The sequence below is a fragment of the Macrotis lagotis genome, chromosome 4 (assembly GCF_037893015.1).
Source record: "Macrotis lagotis isolate mMagLag1 chromosome 4, bilby.v1.9.chrom.fasta, whole genome shotgun sequence".
Taxonomy (NCBI): Eukaryota; Metazoa; Chordata; class Mammalia; order Peramelemorphia; family Peramelidae; genus Macrotis; species Macrotis lagotis.
Window position 1 is genome coordinate 60,870,025 of NC_133661.1, and position 17,886 is coordinate 60,887,910.

At 42.4% G+C, this 17,886-nt stretch overlaps 1 protein-coding gene across 12 annotated transcripts in view; it reads left to right on the top strand.

Moving 5' to 3' along the window:
• The window catches only part of ZMIZ1 (zinc finger MIZ-type containing 1), a 436,554-nt gene that overhangs the window by 158,186 nt on the left and 260,482 nt on the right, over positions 1-17,886 (top strand). For all 12 annotated transcript variants that reach the window (XM_074232937.1, XM_074232935.1, XM_074232934.1 and 9 more), the window contains one exon: positions 1,445-1,528. The gene's annotated coding sequence lies outside the window, so the exon portion shown is untranslated. The remainder of the gene's footprint in view (positions 1-1,444; positions 1,529-17,886) is intronic.

The following is a 17,886-nucleotide window of genomic DNA, read 5'->3' on the forward strand; positions in this document are numbered from 1 at the left end:
CCTGCCCCCCCCCCCCCCCCGCCCTGTTCTCCGTGGGAGCCCGGAAGAAAGTCTCTCTTTTGTTCCCCAGTCAACTGTCCAGATGGCTCCTCAGCTGGGCAGCCAGTTGCCTTGTCTAACCTGAAGCAGCCCTCCTGCTCTTTTGAATTCTCTCCTCCCACACTGGAAACCCTGCTGAGTCTTCCTTACTCTTGGATCCTCGGTGCCACCCGTTCCCCGTGGAGCTCCCCACCACCTGCCACCCTCTGGGGTCCTGACTTTGAGGGCTCAGAATCCCCCAGGGCTGTAGGGCAGGGGAGAGAGCAGCTCCATGAATATGGGAGAGGTTTGAAGACTTCTTGGAGCCCTCAATCTGAGCCCTCCATTTCTCCCCCATTACCTTCTAAGCAGCTGGCAATTGGAAAGTCCCATTTAATCCCAAATCCTCTCCAAGGTTCTCAGACATCGAGTTGCCCAGCTCCCAAAGGGAACATAAACTAAGATGGGTTGGTGAACCAGGTAAAATTTAACAAAACTAAAACAAAACTAACTAAACCTATAGAAGATTTGGTCAACCACTTTTTAATGCTGGCTGCCTAATGAAGCTCCAGGGCTCCTGGGGGGAAATGGCCTTCACTTCCGGCTCTTCCCTCCACCCCACCCCACCCCCACCCCTTTTTACCTGTGAGTAGTGTGAGGCAATGTGATATGATGGGTGGGGGTTCTTCTGAGGACCGAATTAAAGCCGACTTTGACTTGATCAATTTTAAATGTTTGCTATTTATGATAACTGTGCCTTGCCAAAGGTTTTACTCCTGTCCTTGCATTTCCAATATTTGGTATATAGTGGTTACTTAATAAATGCTTTGCCAAAGCTTATTGAATGGCTATGTGTTCAATATTTTCCTTGGGACCTCCACTAGTATGATCTCCAGGGATACTGGCAAATGTTCTGAGGTCTGGCTTAGCCCGGTCTCTGGGAAAGAGGGCTGTGCATGGGCCCAAGAGTTTAGTGGTTATCACTCCCACTTAATCCCTGGAGTTTAGTGAACAGAAGAGACAGAATGGAGAGAGAGAGAGAGAGAGAGAGAGAGAGAGAGAGAGAGAGAGAGAGAGTGCTGAACTTGGAATCTGCAGGCCATCTGACCAGCTTAATATTTCTACTTCCAGGGTTGTTGGGAAGATCAGATGATATAACAAAAAACTGATATATAAATGAGAGTTATCATTATAATAATAATTATTATTATTATTACTTTTAACAGGGTAGTTGTGCAGATCAAATGAGATAGCACGTAATAGGTTTATAAACCATAATGTTATCTATACATTTATATTCATATATGCATACATATATGTGTGTAAGGCTATTATAATGATTCACAGGGTTGTCGATTATCATTAGAAGTAACTGGGCAGTGGGCATTAGTGAAATGATGTCGACCCTCTCTTCTTCTTGCTCTAGGATGATGGAGCTCCTGTGAGTGTCCCAGGACCAGAGCTACCGATTGGCTGCCGTTGGGATACCAGCGATTTGGGAATCACTGAGGTAGGAGGAGGGCAATGCTGTGAACCTTAGCTTTAGTCAGTGGGGGGTTAAAGGGTGCTACTTTAATCCAATCACACCAGCCTCAAGGAAATGCCCCTTCGTAACATGAGAGAGAGAGAGAAAGACAGACAGACAGACAAACAGAAAGAGCACATCAGAATACTCCTTTGAGGGAAATAGCATCACTGTAGTGGGATGTGATGGGCAAAGACCTTGCATGAACCCCTGTTGCCTCTGACTATGTTCCTAACTCTGGGTCCCTGTCATTATAATGTCCCAGACATTAGAATATTTGGCCTCCTCTGCTCCCTTCAGATGTCCACTTAGTTATATTCACTGCACTGAGTTTCAGTGTCAGATTTTAGAAGCAGGTGGCATTTTTCTCACCCCCGCTTCTCTCTCTCTCTCTCTCTCTCTTCAGGTGATCCCTGAGATCCTCTAGGATTGGGTTGGAGGTAGGGAGGAAGAAGAAGAGAGAGAAAAGCAGTGAATGCTCCCAATTAGAACTGGTCCATTTTATTTTTGTCTCTGCTACACTTATGACCTCTGCTAAAGGGGACATAAGATGAGACAGACCAACCAATTAAAAAGGCAAACCCTTGTTTATCATATTTCTGGTCCTGCTGGGGAGAACAGGCAGGCCTGGCTTTGCCTGGCTGAGAGAAATGATAACCTCTCAACTCAAGGCTTGGGGGGGCGGGGGGAACCTCTGTGTACAACTCAGAAATAATGCATACTGGGAGAGAAGCAAAAACAGTCAGCTTCTTGGAAAAACCAGGAATAGTTTGGCCTTTTAAAAAAAATTCAAAATAAAAAGTCAGGAGTACAAGCTGTCTTCCTCATGTTCTTCTTTCCCTTCCTCCATCCTTGAGCTTTGGCCTGTATTTTACCTGACAGGGCCACTGGAGCAAGTGAGTGGAGGATGTCTGCCTGCCTGGCCCTACTCAGTTTGATTGGCCTTCTTTAATTATTTCAGTCACATAGACCCCTCTATTTTCAATGGGTGACTTGGAACCGGTATTCTCCGGAGAGGGAGAATTACCAGCTCTCACAACTGGATTCAGCAGTGATGTGGCCGGATGGTGTGATCAGTCCACCATAAGGCTACAATAACGTCTGCCGAGACAGACACCCCTAACTTAGAGAAATGGGAATCCGCTGTGGTCAATGGGACCCTGGATCCCATAAGTATTGGAAGGTGTTTGGGTAGTAGAGAAACAGGGGATGGAACAGGATGCATTGTGTGGGCAAAGCTCTGAATAATCCAATTGGATGCTTCTCTCTGGGGTATAGATGTGAATACATAAAAGAAGCCTTCGCGCCCACCAATAAATCCAGAAACCTGTATTTTAGGGAGTATGAAATCTCAACTTCTGAGTTCAAACAGTCCTGGTTTATGTCTAGGACTGGTCAGGAGGGAACATGTGTTCTTTTAGGGTTTGTGCTGACACTGGAGCCTGAGCTCTCCAGCTAGGGGCAGATTTTGGGAAGACAAGCCAAGGGGAATTAGGGAACAGGAGAGTGATGTGGTGGATTGGTTCCTGCAGACTTCATAAGGATGTCAGAGGCAGAGCTGGCTCATGTCAGCTTGTCTTCTGTCCTCCTGGTCTTCTTGCTGTTTCCTCCTTCCATATCCTTTCTTTTTTTTTTTCTTCCATATCCTTTCTTTTTTTTTTTCTTCCATATCCTTTCTTTATTTTTTTCTTCCATATCCTTTCCATGAGCCTACCTTCCATAGATACTTGGTGTTCTCCCCTTGGCCCTCTGTCTCTGAGCAGGTAGCTTGGGGATTGGACGAATTTGTTCACACAGAAGTATCAAGGACTTCCTTTGTTGTTTGGGCTTCAGAAGAGAGAGATAAGGGGGGATGAGGGGGGCCCATTTAAAAAGAGGAACTTGGAGAAGGCAGTGAGTGCCTTTTACCTCTTCAGCCTTGGTAGGGAGATAGCCAATTGGAGTGCAATTGAGAATGTAGACAGCTAGCCTGGCAGTGGGAGCCTTGCTGCCTGTGGTGTGTCTGTCTGTGTGTATCTGTGTGTATTGGTGTGGGTCATTCTGTAAGTGGAGGGAGGGCCTGGGGCTGAGAACAATCTCTAGATTTGCACAGTCTATATAAAATTGAAAGCTGGCCCTGCCCCCTGGTGCTTAACTTTGACTGTCACTAAAAATCTTATTTTCTTTCCTGAAATAGAACAGGGTTGGGACTAAGGGAAGGAATCCAGAGAGGAGAATGGAGGCAGGGCTAGTGTTCTTCTGGCTCCATTTCATTTCAATTTGATATGTATTTATTAAGAATTATCCTACTCCTTTGGGGATACCGAGACAAACCCAAAAGGCAATCCCTGCCCTAAAGAAACTTCTATTTTATTAAGGAATGCAATGTATAAAAAAAAATATGAAGTCATTTGAGATAGGTAAAAGTTTGACAACTGGGACATCCTGAAATGTTATGTATGAGAGATATAAAATTGAGCTTTGAAGGAAGCTAAGGAAGCTGAGGGGATGCCCATACAAAATTAGGGAGGTGGGATAGGGAATGTCGAGGCCAGAGAACAGAGAGGAAGCCAGTCGGACAGGAACATCAAGTGAGTGAGAAGGACTAGAATGAAGTAAGTCTGGGAAGGGCCTTAAATAGCAAGTTGATTAGTTGTTATTTTATCCTATAAGTAAAGGGGCAGAGGGATACCATGTTACACCCAAGGCTGTCAAAGAGAAAAGTCTGGGTGTGGTTTGGTCAAATGGTCTTGCCTTTTCAAGATCCCTGGTGGGTCCAGATGCACATACATACATGGACACAGTTGTCTACACATGCACACACATACACAAACACACCCCCTGGTTGCCAGGTATCAAGTGGGGACCTTGCCTTGGCCTGAGGAGAGATCCCACAGGATGGTCCTGTATCCCAGATCTCCAGGATCTGAAGGCTTCAAGCTGGTACTCAGGATAGAGAGAAGGGGGAAATCACTCCGTTTAAATGATCTTTGCAATGCATCTTTGGCATGCATCCCCCTAAGCAGTCTGAAGTAATCTGACTTGATAGCTGTCATCTTGCAAAATAGCATCATACAAACAAAAGATGATCTGTCAAACGAGGTGACGCTGGCAGAGCCCCATTTGAAGTCTTGCTGTCATTTCTTAGCAAGTCAAACTCACTGGGCGGCCCGACTCCTGGGAGCAGCGTGAGATCTGCAGTATTACTACCGAAGTCTTTCTTGGTCCTTGCAAAAACAGAGTCCCCGTCTGCTTTGGCGCCCTGCTGAGGTCCTCTCCCCTTTGGCCACCACTGAGATGGGCTCTCTTTGGGCCCTGTCAGTCTACTGTATCCTAGAATCAGTGATCTAGAGCTGAAAGGGACATCGTGGCCCACTGAGGCCAAACTCTTCGTTTTACAGATGAAGAATTAATGACCTAGGGTCAGAGAAATGAAATGGCTGCTCAGGGTCAGTGAGGTGGTAAGGAACAGGACTAACATTCAGGTTCAGACCACCTCTCCCTCTTTTCCCCTGATTCCACTGAATTTCCAGTGTACCTTTAGTTAGTTAGTCTCCAGATTGTTGCTAGTTCCAGGACCATTCATTTGTACTTGATGGGGCTAAACATTCTGTGGGAGATAAGGGAGAAGCTGGAAATTTTCCACAAACCATAACTCAGAACCTGGACTGGGAGTTAAAAATAGGAAAAATATAGAAAACCCCTGCTAGCACCTGTATGTTGTTGTATGTGTGTTGTGTGTGGGTGTGTGTTCACATATTTACATTTTGTCTCCCCTGGTGGAATTTAAATTCATTAGAGACAGAGGCTTTGCAAAGCATGCTAAGCAGCACCTGCCACATATTAGGCTTTTTAATACTTGTTTTTGGCAAGGCAGTGGGGTTAAGTGACTTGCCCAAGGTCACACAACCAAGTAAGTATTAAATGTTTGATGTGAACTCAGGTCCTCCTGACTCCAGGGTCAGTGCTCTATCCACTGTGCTACCTAGCTGCCCCCTGTTTGTTGACTGATTGATCGAATAATTCTTTCCTCAATCAGTCAACCAAAAATATGTCCCAAATACTTATAATGGATCTGCCCCCTATATAAGGTGCTAAAGGAGATGAGAATTTAGCTAAGAGAGTAGATGACTGATGGGGTGGGGTCATTTGTCACTTTGTGACTCCATTTAGGGGTTTTCTTGGTAAACATGCTGCAGTACTTTTCCATTTCCTTCTCCAACTTATCATACAGATGAGGAAACTGAGGCAAAGCATGGTGAAATGACTTGCCTAGGTCACACAGCCACTAAGTAACTGAGACCAGATTTGAACTCAGGAAGAGACTCCAGACCCAGTACTCTACCCACTGAGCTAACTACCCTAAGAAAATACAACCTGAATTCAAATTCAAGTTTCCTGATCCTTATTTCTAGACTTTTTCTATCATCCCTTGTTTTGCCTATCAAGGATATAAGAAAAAAATTTTCACCCTGTGAAACTTGCAGTCTGGCACCACAATGTCCACACAAGAAACAATCAAAACAATAATGCAAGAGAACATAAAATTAAAGGATCAAAGATCAATAGCCTAGCATTTTCTCCCTGAACATCAGGAAGGACTTCAGAGAAGGAGATGGGAATATTGACTAAAAAGAGGCAAAGAAGAGGTTAGATGGGTCTCCAACTGAACCTTGAAGGTGGGAGAGCTTTTTGGGTCCTGAAACTGTCAGTGACTACCCCAACAGGAGACCTTATTGTTTCTTTAACAATTGCCTTAGAGTGTTTTTACCTCCCTCTTTGGTAATGGGATCTATGAGAAGGAGGGAATATTTCCCCCACCTTCCTTTGGTTGGCTTTGCCTTTAAAATGAACCAAGAACACAGTTTCTCCTGCTCCTGTATCAATTTTGAAGAGTAATAACATAACATGAATGTTGAACATGCTCTTCCATATTTGAAAAGATCTAAATGACTTTTGATGTCTGAGTTTTAAAAGATTCCCATCTTCTCTTTGTCGGCTAGGAAAGGCTTCCCCCAAAGAAGTGGGTTGTGGCTTTTGCAGTATTTTCTTTTGAGGATGGGGGTTGATTTTTTCAAAACAGAATTAGTGGTAACGGGGTAATATGTTTTTTCCTTCTTGCTCAGCTATCTGAAGTATTCATTTTATTGCTCTGAAACATGTTATTGCTGTCTCCTCTGTGAAGTGTTTGGATCTGGGTTGAAAAACCTATCCCAGGGACTAGAAGCAGACCAGATTTCTGCCAAACAGCACAGCATCAGAGAGGGGTGTGTGCAGTGGGACAGTCCTCAGTATTTTTATAGCCTCTGTCATCAGAGTTTGTAATCATTTGATTTATTCAGATATCTCTTAACTAGGGAATCAGGGAGAAGAGTATCTACTTACACTTACCAGCTGGAGAAATGGAGGTCAGAAAGGGTAGGAAGAAGTCTAAATCACATCTGGAAAATTAAACCCAGGAGTTTGTGCCTGAATGCTATGATATAGGAAAGGAGAGCTTCATGTTAGGCAAGATGAGGAAACTGGGAAAAGCAGGGACTTTAAGATCAACTCATTATAGGAACTGAGTGCCTCTAATTTAAATAATCATTATTTGTAATAATAATAACAGCTTATCCCTTTGAAATTCATCAGTCTGTCAGAATTGCCTATCCAATGTCCAGCTGAGAACCATAGAAGGAAGCCCTAAAGGTCTTTGAATGGCCTTGGTCAAGGTCAATGCTAATGCACGAAAATATTTTTACTTTAGTTATGAGAGCATCCATCAGAACTACTTGACTTAAGGAGAGGGCAGGTTACAGGAGTCAGTGGTCAGAAGCAAAACAAACTTTTAAGGAGAGATTGGATTAAAAAAACAGAAAGAAGGGTAAATAGAAGAAAATAGGATGGAGGAAATATACAGTTAGCAATCATAAGTGTGAATGTGAATAGGACAAGTTCACCCATAAATTAGAAGCAGACGGCAGAATGGATTAGAAACCAGAATCCAGCAATATGTTGTGTACAAGAGACACACTTGAAACAGAAAGACACACACAGAGTAAAAATAAAGGACTGGAACAGAATCTATTATGTTTCAGCTGAAGTAAAAAAGGAAGGGGTGACAATCATGATCTCAGACAAATCAAAAGCAAAAATGAGACCTAATTAAAAGAGATAATCTGAAAGCTACATTTTGCTAAAAGGTACCATAGATAATGAAGAAATATTTTTAAATTTTATAGTAAGTTTCTCGATACAGACTTAATTTCTCAAATATATTGGGAACTGAGTCAACTTGGTAAAAAATAAAAGACATTCTCCAATTGATAAATGGTCAAAGAATTTCAGAAGAAAAAAAATCAAAACTATCTACAGTCTTGAAAAAATGCTCTAAGTCACTATTGACTAGAGAAAGGTAAATTAAAACCACTTTGAGGTACCACCTCATGCCTATCAGAAATGACAAATGGTGAAGGGGATGAGGGAAAATAGGTACTACTAAATTGTTGATGGAGTGGTGAACTGGTCCAGCCAATCTGGAGTACAATTTGGAATGACCAAAGGAGTATGAAACTGTATATACCCTTTGATTCAGCAATACCACTGCTAGTCCTGAATTTTAAAAAGATTAAAAAAATTATATGTACAAAAATATTTATAGCAACTCTTTTGGTAGTGACAAAGAATTAAAAATTGAGGGATGCATATTAATTGTGGAATTTCTAAATAAATTATGGCTTATGATTGTGATGGACTCCTACGGTGCTATAAGAAATAATAAAGAGGAGGGGTGGTTTCAGAAAAACAAGGCAAGACCTATTTGACCTGATGCAACGTGAAGTGAGAAGTGGGAAATCACTATACACATTAACAGTAATGTGGTAATGATGATCAACTGTGAAAGACTTGGCTATTCTGATTAATACAATGATCCAAGACAATTCCACAGGATTTGATGAAAAAATGATATCCAGAAACAGAACTGATCAAGTCTAAGGGCAAATTGAATTTTTTTTTTGCTTTTTCTTGTGATATGGCTAATATTTTCCACATATAATTGATATATTATTTGCCTTCTTAAATGGGTGAGGGAGGGGTTAGAGGGAATTAGAAAGTCTGGAACTCAAAATTTGAAAAGAAAAGAAAAGAATGTTTAAATAAATAATAAATCTAAATAAAACCCCACAATTGACTTTCATCTTATCCACACAGTTCCACCAAGGCTGTTGACCTCTTTTTCTGGCCCAAAACTGGGTGAAAGTAGCAGCTGAAAAAGGAGAACAGTGAGAAGGGCAGCCTGGGCTGACAGCCAGGGGAAAGGACAGGAAAAAAAAATTCAGGCACAAAGACTTAAAAACATAAATCTGGAACCATCTAGGGTAGAGACAAATAACCCTGTAGACCTCAGAAGCCCCTGAGGTACCCCCTGAGGGCATCACTGTAGCATACTGTAAGAGATGATCCTAATGATAGCCCCTCATCATTAAGACAGGATTAAATTCTCTTCTGGTTAAGAGGGCAAGAAAGTTTGATATATTTTAGACAGATTTCTATCCCACATAGTTAAAATAAAAATTAAAAGTTGTTAGTTTTGTAAAGGAGTGTATCCTCACGTAGTTGGAAAGCTCAACAATCATAGTAATAATGATGCAATTTACATTTGTATAGGATTTTACAATTTTCTGTGATCTTTTTGGAACCTCATTAGGAGGTAGGCATGCTGGGTATTATTATTATTTCTGTTTGACAGCTAAGGAAACTGAGGCTCAGTATAAGGGCTGGAAAACAGACCCCTGTCTTCTACTTTCCAGCTCAATGTTTTCTTCCTTACTTCAGGGGTATAGTCAGACCAGAATTTTTATTATATTTATTATATTGGGGTCTGTGTTATTAAGACATTTCTACTTTCCTCTAATGCTTTCATCCTGAACTTGCCAGGGATAAAATAGTTATCATGGGATCTGAAAATGGAAAGGACCCTCCACTTGATCTGGTTCAATTTCTTCATTGTTTACAGTTAGGAAACCAAGACTCAACTTTAAGTGGATTCAAGGTCCCATAGTAAGTGGCCAAACTTAGGAACTTGAACCTAGACCTTCTGACTCCATGTCCATCACAGTCTCCAGCCTGTAACTATTCCAGGATCTCTCCTTTCTTCAGGGAAAGTTTGGGCAGACTTTCAGCTCTCTGAAAGCTATGAGTATCCCTGAGCTCAGGATTAAAGCAGAGGCCAAAGTGGAAAACCAGACTTTTGGAAAAGAGTATATTAAAGAATGTATTTTTTAAAAAAATAATATATTAGGGATGGAACACCCTGGACTTCCTGACACCCAGACAGTATATAACAAAGTGGGAATTTTTTTTTAAATTGTTGTTCTTTAGCTCCCATGAGAAATAGAGGAGTCAGAGAGCTATCTGGGTTCAAATCCTGTCCTGGGCATTTTTATGTTTTCATTTGCCAGACACTATGCTCAGCACACAAAGGTGAAAACAGACCCTGACTTCAAGAAGGCTTCATTTTAATGGGGGAAGGAACATGTGAATAAACAGAGTACATAAGAAATTTATTTATGTATATATCTGAGAGGGCATCTCTAGCACCTGGGGGGACCAGCAAGCATCTCCTACAAAGGGGGGGGGGGTCCTTTGAGCTGAGTCTGGAAGGAAGTCAATGAACTACACTGTGGCCATAAGGTAAGTAACTAAACCCCTGTATGTCAAACTACTCTCCAAGACTGAATAAGCTGCAGAAGCAGTAGGTGCTTAATTAATGTTGATTGATGGAAGGATTTCAGATCGATATCTTCAAACAGGTTCCACAGTCCCCTGTATAAATGAAAACCACAGATCTGGATATGTCCTCTCTTATGTGAGAAAGAGAGAAAAAGAGGAAAAAGAGAAGAGAGAAAGAAAAGAGAAAGAGAAGGAAGACAGAGAGGAGAAGAAAAAGGAGGGAGGAAAAAGAAAAAAGAGAGAAAGGGGAAGAAAAAGAGAAGGAGGAGAAAAAAGAGTAGACAGGAAAGACAAAGGAGAAGAGAAAATGAAAGGAAAGAAAAAAGGAGAAAGGAGAAAGGGAAAGGAGAGAGAAGAAAAGAGGGAAGAAAAGGAAGAAGAGAGGGAGAGAGAAGAGAAAATTTTAGTAAAAACCAGTTCAACTCTGATTGTCTTTTCTGAAACTGAAAATTAAGTGGGTAGTCAGGGTCTCCTGACTTGTTATTCTTAGGGTCTTCCTCCCCTCCCAAGACCCCGCCAAGCTTGCCCTCCAGTTCTCCAAGGGATTCCTCAGACTCCAGAAGATGCTCTCCCCTCTTCCCCACATTCCACCCAACTGGAGCCTGGGCCTTGGCCAGGAGTGGGAGTGAGCAGCGGGCTCCTGAAATGCCTCTGGAATCCCTCCTTGGGGCTGGGGAGGAGGAAACCCAGAGCCAGCAGCCCCTGCAGAGTGGCCCACGTGGCCCGGAGGGGAGGGGCCCCCGAGACTGTAACACTACCATCACTGTTGCAGTCGGCTCATTAAGAAGCATTTTATAGGATTGAGGTTACTTGGCACCCTGTCAAAGGGTGAATTGTCTAATCTGTGTTTACTTTGCTGTTCCAAATGCAGAGATTAGAGGTTTTTAAACCCCCCCCCCCCCAAAAAAAAAGATTATACTTTGGGTAGTAGCATTTATTTTTCCTCCCCAGGAAATCAGAATGATGTAGCTGGAGCTGAGGAGCTGAGGAGCATGGGAGGACTCCAGTCTCTGTTTATCTAAGCATTCCTTCTAAGGTGTCATTCACCTGGGATGTGGAGGTTGCAACAAGTCAGACTGTCTTGTGTGCTGTCAGTTGATTACTGAGTCATGGATAGGATGGGATTCTGGGATGTAGATGGTTGGGGACAGGGTTCCTTAGAAGAACTGGAATTAGTGCTCTCATTGTTGGGGAGAAATAGGCTCTCTATCTCTCTCTGTCTCTCCCTCTCCCTCTCCCAGGTGGTTACTGGTTATTTTCAAGAGGGAATGGGAGAAGCCCAAAGTGTTTCTAAAGTCTGCCCCCCCCCATATTCAGAGTTTGCCAAATTCAATAACTCACAGGAAACCTGCTGTTAATTGTGAAATGTAACCTCTGAAATTCTCCTTCACGGTTTCTTCTCTTTTCGGATGTTTTCAAGTTAATACATTCCCTTTCCATAAATTGCCAGTGGCAGAGAATTAGGCAGCCGGTAATTAATCATTCGGGTGGCTTAGAGTTTATTACTTTTAAAAAACTGGTGAGGAGCAGAAAGCGTTGGTTAAAAAAGCAGTTCCAGGCAGATACTGCTAATAGAAACCTCACTGCCCCAGAAATGTAGGTGAGAGAACTAACATCGTTTCTCTTACCTTTCTACTACCTGGTTAGTGAATGTGGCTGTACCATGCACACAGTAGGTTTGTGATAAATGTCAGGTGAATTCAGTTTAATGGAATTAGTGAAGCCCATCCTGGCAATGACCAGAGGACGTGGTGTTTTGTGACTAGCCAGATCCTGTAGATCTATCTTCCTGAGACAGCTGGAAAGGACCTTAGTCTAATCCCCTTCATTTGACCAAAGAGAAAAACTGAGGCATAAGTCTCAGAGTTGGTTAAGTGCCATGTCTAGAATTCAAACTCAAGTCCTACTCTTCCAAGTGTAGGATGGTTCCCAATTATGCCTAGACCTGCACATTATAGATTCGTTATCCCAGAATGCATCAAAAATTTCTCTGGAGTGCTCACCATTTTCAGATTGAATTAAATTCCATATCATAAGAGGCAATGGAGTACAGAGAGTTAGAACCAGAAAGCCTTGGATTCTAGTGCTACCTTAGACCCATGCTTCCATGATCCAAGGGTGCCTTTAAATTTTCATGTTTCAGGCGACCAAAATTGGAAGTCCAAGAAAAGTTTGTGGCATTGTAACCTGGATTAGTAAAGAGCATTGGCTCATTTAGAAGTTCCCTGCCTGCATGAAGTCACAGGTCTAATCTCTATTCCTTTTCCTCTCTCACCTAGCACAGTTCTAGGGAACACAGCATCACTCAATCAAAACTCTTCAGTTCGATATATAATTATTGTGCTATCTGTTTATTTATGAGGGGAATGAAAAGAGCTCTGGACGAGGGTTTAGGGAACCCAGCCCTAGCATCTATGCAATCTTAGGTAAAACTTCACTTCCATGGACCTTAGTTTCTTCATCTATCTAATGGGGGTGGGGTTGAATTACTTGGTGCCTACAATTCCTTCGCCTTTAGTGATTCTGCATCTTTAGAGTTTCAAAGCCGATTTCTTTTTTAATTATCCTATACTTAACAGACTCCAAATAAAAAGACCATTTCCATAGAGCTAGAACAGAAATAGACTCTTGTGTAAGAAACTGTGGGCCTCTATTATATACAACTCACTTTTTCCTTTGGAATGCATCATAAATTCAATTTGGAACTTTGAAAACTGTCCTGCTTATGGAGAACACTTCCTGGTCTTCCCTCTCTTCTCTTGAATGCATTATTTCAAAAAGCAAAGCCCATTTCATATGGTGGTGTAGTTGGTGGAATTCTCATCCCAACCCAAGAGAATGGGGCTCTATTCCTGGCCGGAGTTCTGTCTTTGAGAGGCAGCATGGGGTAGGAGATATAGAGAGCTCTGGCCTTGGGGTCAGGAAGAGAAGGGTATAAGATGTGTGACCTTTTACCTTCTCTGTTTGATTTGGGGGGGGGGCAGAAAGATTGTATTTGTAGTCACTTATAAAGTCTCATCACCTCAAAAATCTCTGTTCTAATGTGAATTGTTTGACATAATATTTTATCTGAGAACTTACTAGATATTTGGATCCTCTTGGTCAATTTAACATAATGAATGAGACCTTCCAACATCTACTCTGTCTTATTAACCTCTTAAAATAGGATGCAGGGCCTCTGCACCTTCTTCATTGAGCCCCCCTGGATGTGAAACACTAAACACACAGTTCATTCAGAGGAAGTGTTGTTTGGTTTTGCTGAACTATTTTTTTTTTTTTGTTATTGTTGTAAGGAGTCACTTGTGTAGGGAAAAAAGAGAGGGCTATCCAGGGTGTCCCAAAAGTCTGAGGGCAGCTTTAAGCTTTTATTGACAAAGAGCTTAAAGCTGCCCACAGACTTTTGGGACATCCCATATTAAGAAATGAAGCTGATTGAAGCCATTAAACTGAAGGGGGAAAAATAGTGAGGTACAAAAGATAATATCTCCCTGAGACTGACCAGGCTTCTGTGCTCAGCACAAATAGATAGCATCACAAGTAGTCAGCCCCATGGCCAACTGCAGAGCCGACATAATGAAGCTGTCTGGTTGGATCTGTCTGTCTGGCTCTCTCTCTCTTTTTGTCTCCCTCCCTCCCTGCCCCCCCCAACTCCTAGCTTACTTGCCCCTCCCCCACCCCTTCCCAATTTCCCTCTCTTGTTTCTCTGCCCTGTGGTTAGCATGTCACTGTCCTGGCATCTCAACCATCCCTGAAGTCTTATCTCTTCGTGCCATCTGGGCAAGCCAAGGATCCAGTTTTGGAGGTGGGGGGGAGTTGTGAATGGTTGAAGGATTTTCAACTGACTAACTTATGTAATGAAACCTTCATCCCAGGCTGAGGGGCTTGTACAAAACCACAGGGGATTATGCTGGAATCCAGGATTTTCAGATCTACCCCCAATCGAACGCAATGACAGCGGAACCCTTATAGTTTCCCCCACACTGTGAGGCAGCAAGTGTGTTGGCTAGCAAGAATAGCATTAGAGTGGAAGAGAGAAAAATGTGGTTTCCCAAGTCTTATGTCACTTGATAGCTATAGGAATGGATCGTTGCCTCAGTTTCCTCATCTGCAAAATTTGCATCACCTATCTGACAGTATCATGATGATCAGATGGGATAATTCATGATAAGGGTATTACAAATTGGAAGGTACTTTACAAATGGGACCTATGATCTTTACTGTTTTTCAAATATTTTATTGGTGTTTTTCTTTTACATTGCTTTTGCTTCCTAATGACTACTCCTCCCTACCCACAGAAAAACACATTCCCCTGTCACAAAGCTCTACAGTTAAGCCAAAACAAATCAGCACATTGACCCAGCTCTGACAGCTTACACCTCAGTCCACAGCTCTGGTCCACCTCCTCTCTGACAAGAGCCAGATGATGATTTGGCATCAGTCTCCAGGAGTTCTAATTGGTCGAAGCATTGATCGGTGTTCTTTTGATATTTATGGCCATTGGGTTGATGGATTTCCTGGCTTTGTTGATTCACTCTGCATCAGTTCTTACAAATCTCCCCAAGGGTCTCTGAATTCTTCCTATTTATCACTTCTTACAAGATTATTATATGCCATTATGATGAGAGATGAAGGTTAATTCAGCCATTCCCTGAAGAGTGTGGACCTCTTTTCCTTCCAGATTCTTGGCTGTAATACTAAACAATGATATAAATATTTACATATGTGGCCCTAACCTCTATTTGTTAACCTTCTCCCGGAGTATAACCAGTAATTCACAGAGCAAATACAGTTCAGTGATTTCTGGTGTTGGCTATTACTGATACCAGTGTCTGAGGTAGAATTTGAACTCAGGTCTTCCTGACTCCAAAGCTGGTTCTTCTATCCATCGCACCACCTAACTGTCCCCTCTTGTCCACTTCATGTAAATAGACCACAGAGATTGGACAAGACAGTCTCTTAGGCCCTTCTGGCTACTTCTGTAAGCTTGTGAAATCTTCTAGGAAGCTGCCCAGAGGCAGCAGAGGATCAACCACCCATTGCAGGCTCATTTGCCAGATTCTAGCTGCCGAGCCCAGAGTTCCCTTGACAAAAGAATGACTAAGAAGGAATAATTACAGACACTGAGTTGGGTTACAGGAGGGCAGAAGGCAAAGAGACTCCTGTTGCAGCTGGGCGCTCTGCATCCTTGACCACATCTCATTACCTTTGATCTCTCTGGTAATTGAATCGCAGTTACACAGGGTGGCATCATTTGTATGGGTATTTTTTTTTGGTAGCTTACAAGCTTTTGTCAACCCCAGAAAGGGAGATACACACACACACACACACACACACACACACACACACAGCTCTGTACTTGAGATGAGGGATGAAGGACTCAGGGAAAGGGTATGGAAAAGCTGGGTTGGCAGCAACAGCCTCTGGATATCGGCAAAACAGAAGCTAAAGCTAAGAGTTTCTGAAGAGCATATCTGGCTATGAAGTAAAGGAGTCTAGTTCGAATCTTAACTTGGAGATTTAGGACAATCTCTAAAGCTCATTCTCCTCATTTATAAAGACTACATCACCCCCGAGCCTCCTTTCCAGCTCCAAATCAATGATCACAAACACGTCCCAGCCTCCTCCTCTTGTTGCCTCTTCGGTTTCTGCTCTCTCCTGGCAAATACAAATTCAAGAGGAAGGACAAAGCATAGTATCGGTCTTTAATTGTCTTCCCTACCTCTGGGTTTGGCATTTCTGAGAGATTTCCATTCCTGGGAGGTGCTGGTAGCAGGCTAATGAGAGAACATTTTACAAAAAGCAATTAGCCGACCAGATGTTGGGCAGAGGGACCAGCCGTAGTTATTCCTTTGACTTGGACAGAAACAATGAACTTGAACCAAGTAAACCAGGAAAAGGGGATGGGACTGTGGGTATGTGTCTCTTTCCCCCCAGCAAAGCAGATCCCAAAAGTCTTAGTACAGTCTCAAGCTTCTGGGACACTGTAGAAGGGATGAATCCCAATATTTGAGAGATTGTTGGGTTGGGAGGGAACAAAATGACTTCAGAAGGGATAGAAGTACTTCAACCAAGAGTATTCAAATCAAAGGAGATAGGTACAATCTAGGAAAGGAAGGCCTCCCCTCCCCCCCCCCCACACACAGCCCAAGTGTTTGATAAACATTTCCATTCATCAGAAAACTGATGAGCTTTTCTGTAGCAGGAGTTCTCAAAAGGTGGATGCTGATACCTGGGCACAACATGAGCTTGTCACTGTTTTTTTTTTTGCTAATGATGACATGAAATCTTTCTTTGATGTTATGTTATTAAAAATGAAAGCAAATTTATAAGGAATTTTCTTTAATATAAATTGTACTTATCCAGAATACAGAGTATTCCAAGTGTATTAGTTGCAAAGTTAAAAGACCTTGCCTTTTACATGTATGTAACACGTCATATCGCAAACTCAGAAACAATGCAGCCAAAATAACTCCCAATTTTTTTTTTAGGTTTTTGCAAGGCAAATGGGGTTAAGTGGCTTGCCCAAAGCCACACAGCTAGGTAATTATTAAGTGTCTGAGACTGGATTTGAACTCAGGTACTCCTGACTCCAGGGCCAGTGCTCTATCCACTGCACCACCTAGCCACCCCATAGCTCCCCATTTTAAAGGGAAATGGAACATGCACAAATCTCCTAAATCTTCCACTGTTACCAATTTAAACATTGAGTGCATCATAGTTCTTCTCCACAAAGAATTCTGTATCATGTGAAAAAAACTAGATTGAGAATTACTGCTGTAAGAAAGGCCCCCATGCTACCAATCCCTGAAGTGAACTGGCACAAAAGAGGTCAAAGGAGTCTAAAGCCCTTGGCACTGATAGGACATTAGTCTGGGAGGAAATGCTGATACTCAATGAACTTTATCCAGATGTTCTCCCCTTTCCCTACCACACCACCCTCCACATCACAGATTTGCAAATATCACTTCTTCAAACAGTGACCAATGTAACTGGCCATACCTGGTCACCTTTTTATATTTCCAGTTTTTATGCCTTGGAATGACAATGTGTCGGTCATTCTAGATCACTGCCTCTACCATCTCAGCAATTCAAGTCAGCACACAATTTTCAAGGCACAGTGTGAGGTCCTGGAGAAAAGATAAGAACAGAAACCAGTCTCTAACCTCAAGGAGCTTTGCAAGGAACCATTGTGGGGTACAATTTAGAATCAGATAAGAGATTTTCTTTTCCTGTAGGGAGAAAGCACCAACAGCTAGAGGAAACAAGAAAAGGTGAGGAAAATGAACATTCCAGACATTCCAAGAGTCAGTTGAGCCAAAGGGCGCCAGGGTGGCAGATGGAATGCCAAGTTGGGGAACAGGAATTACCTTCCCCTAAACTCTCAGGTAGCTAGTTTGACTGAAATGTAGAGTGTGTGAAAGAGAATGATGGGAACTAAATCTGGAAAGGTAGGTGGGAAGGTGATTGGGAAAGTCTTTATGAGTCAAACTACAGATTTGGCCTTTAATCCTAGAAGTAATATGGAGCCACTGACAACCCTTGAACAGGAGAGAACTGTCAGCTCTCTCTTTTTGTTTTTGAGGAAGATTATTTTGGCTACTGGAGGATTGATTAGAGAATGTAAACCAAAGGAGAGGCTATTGAAAAGA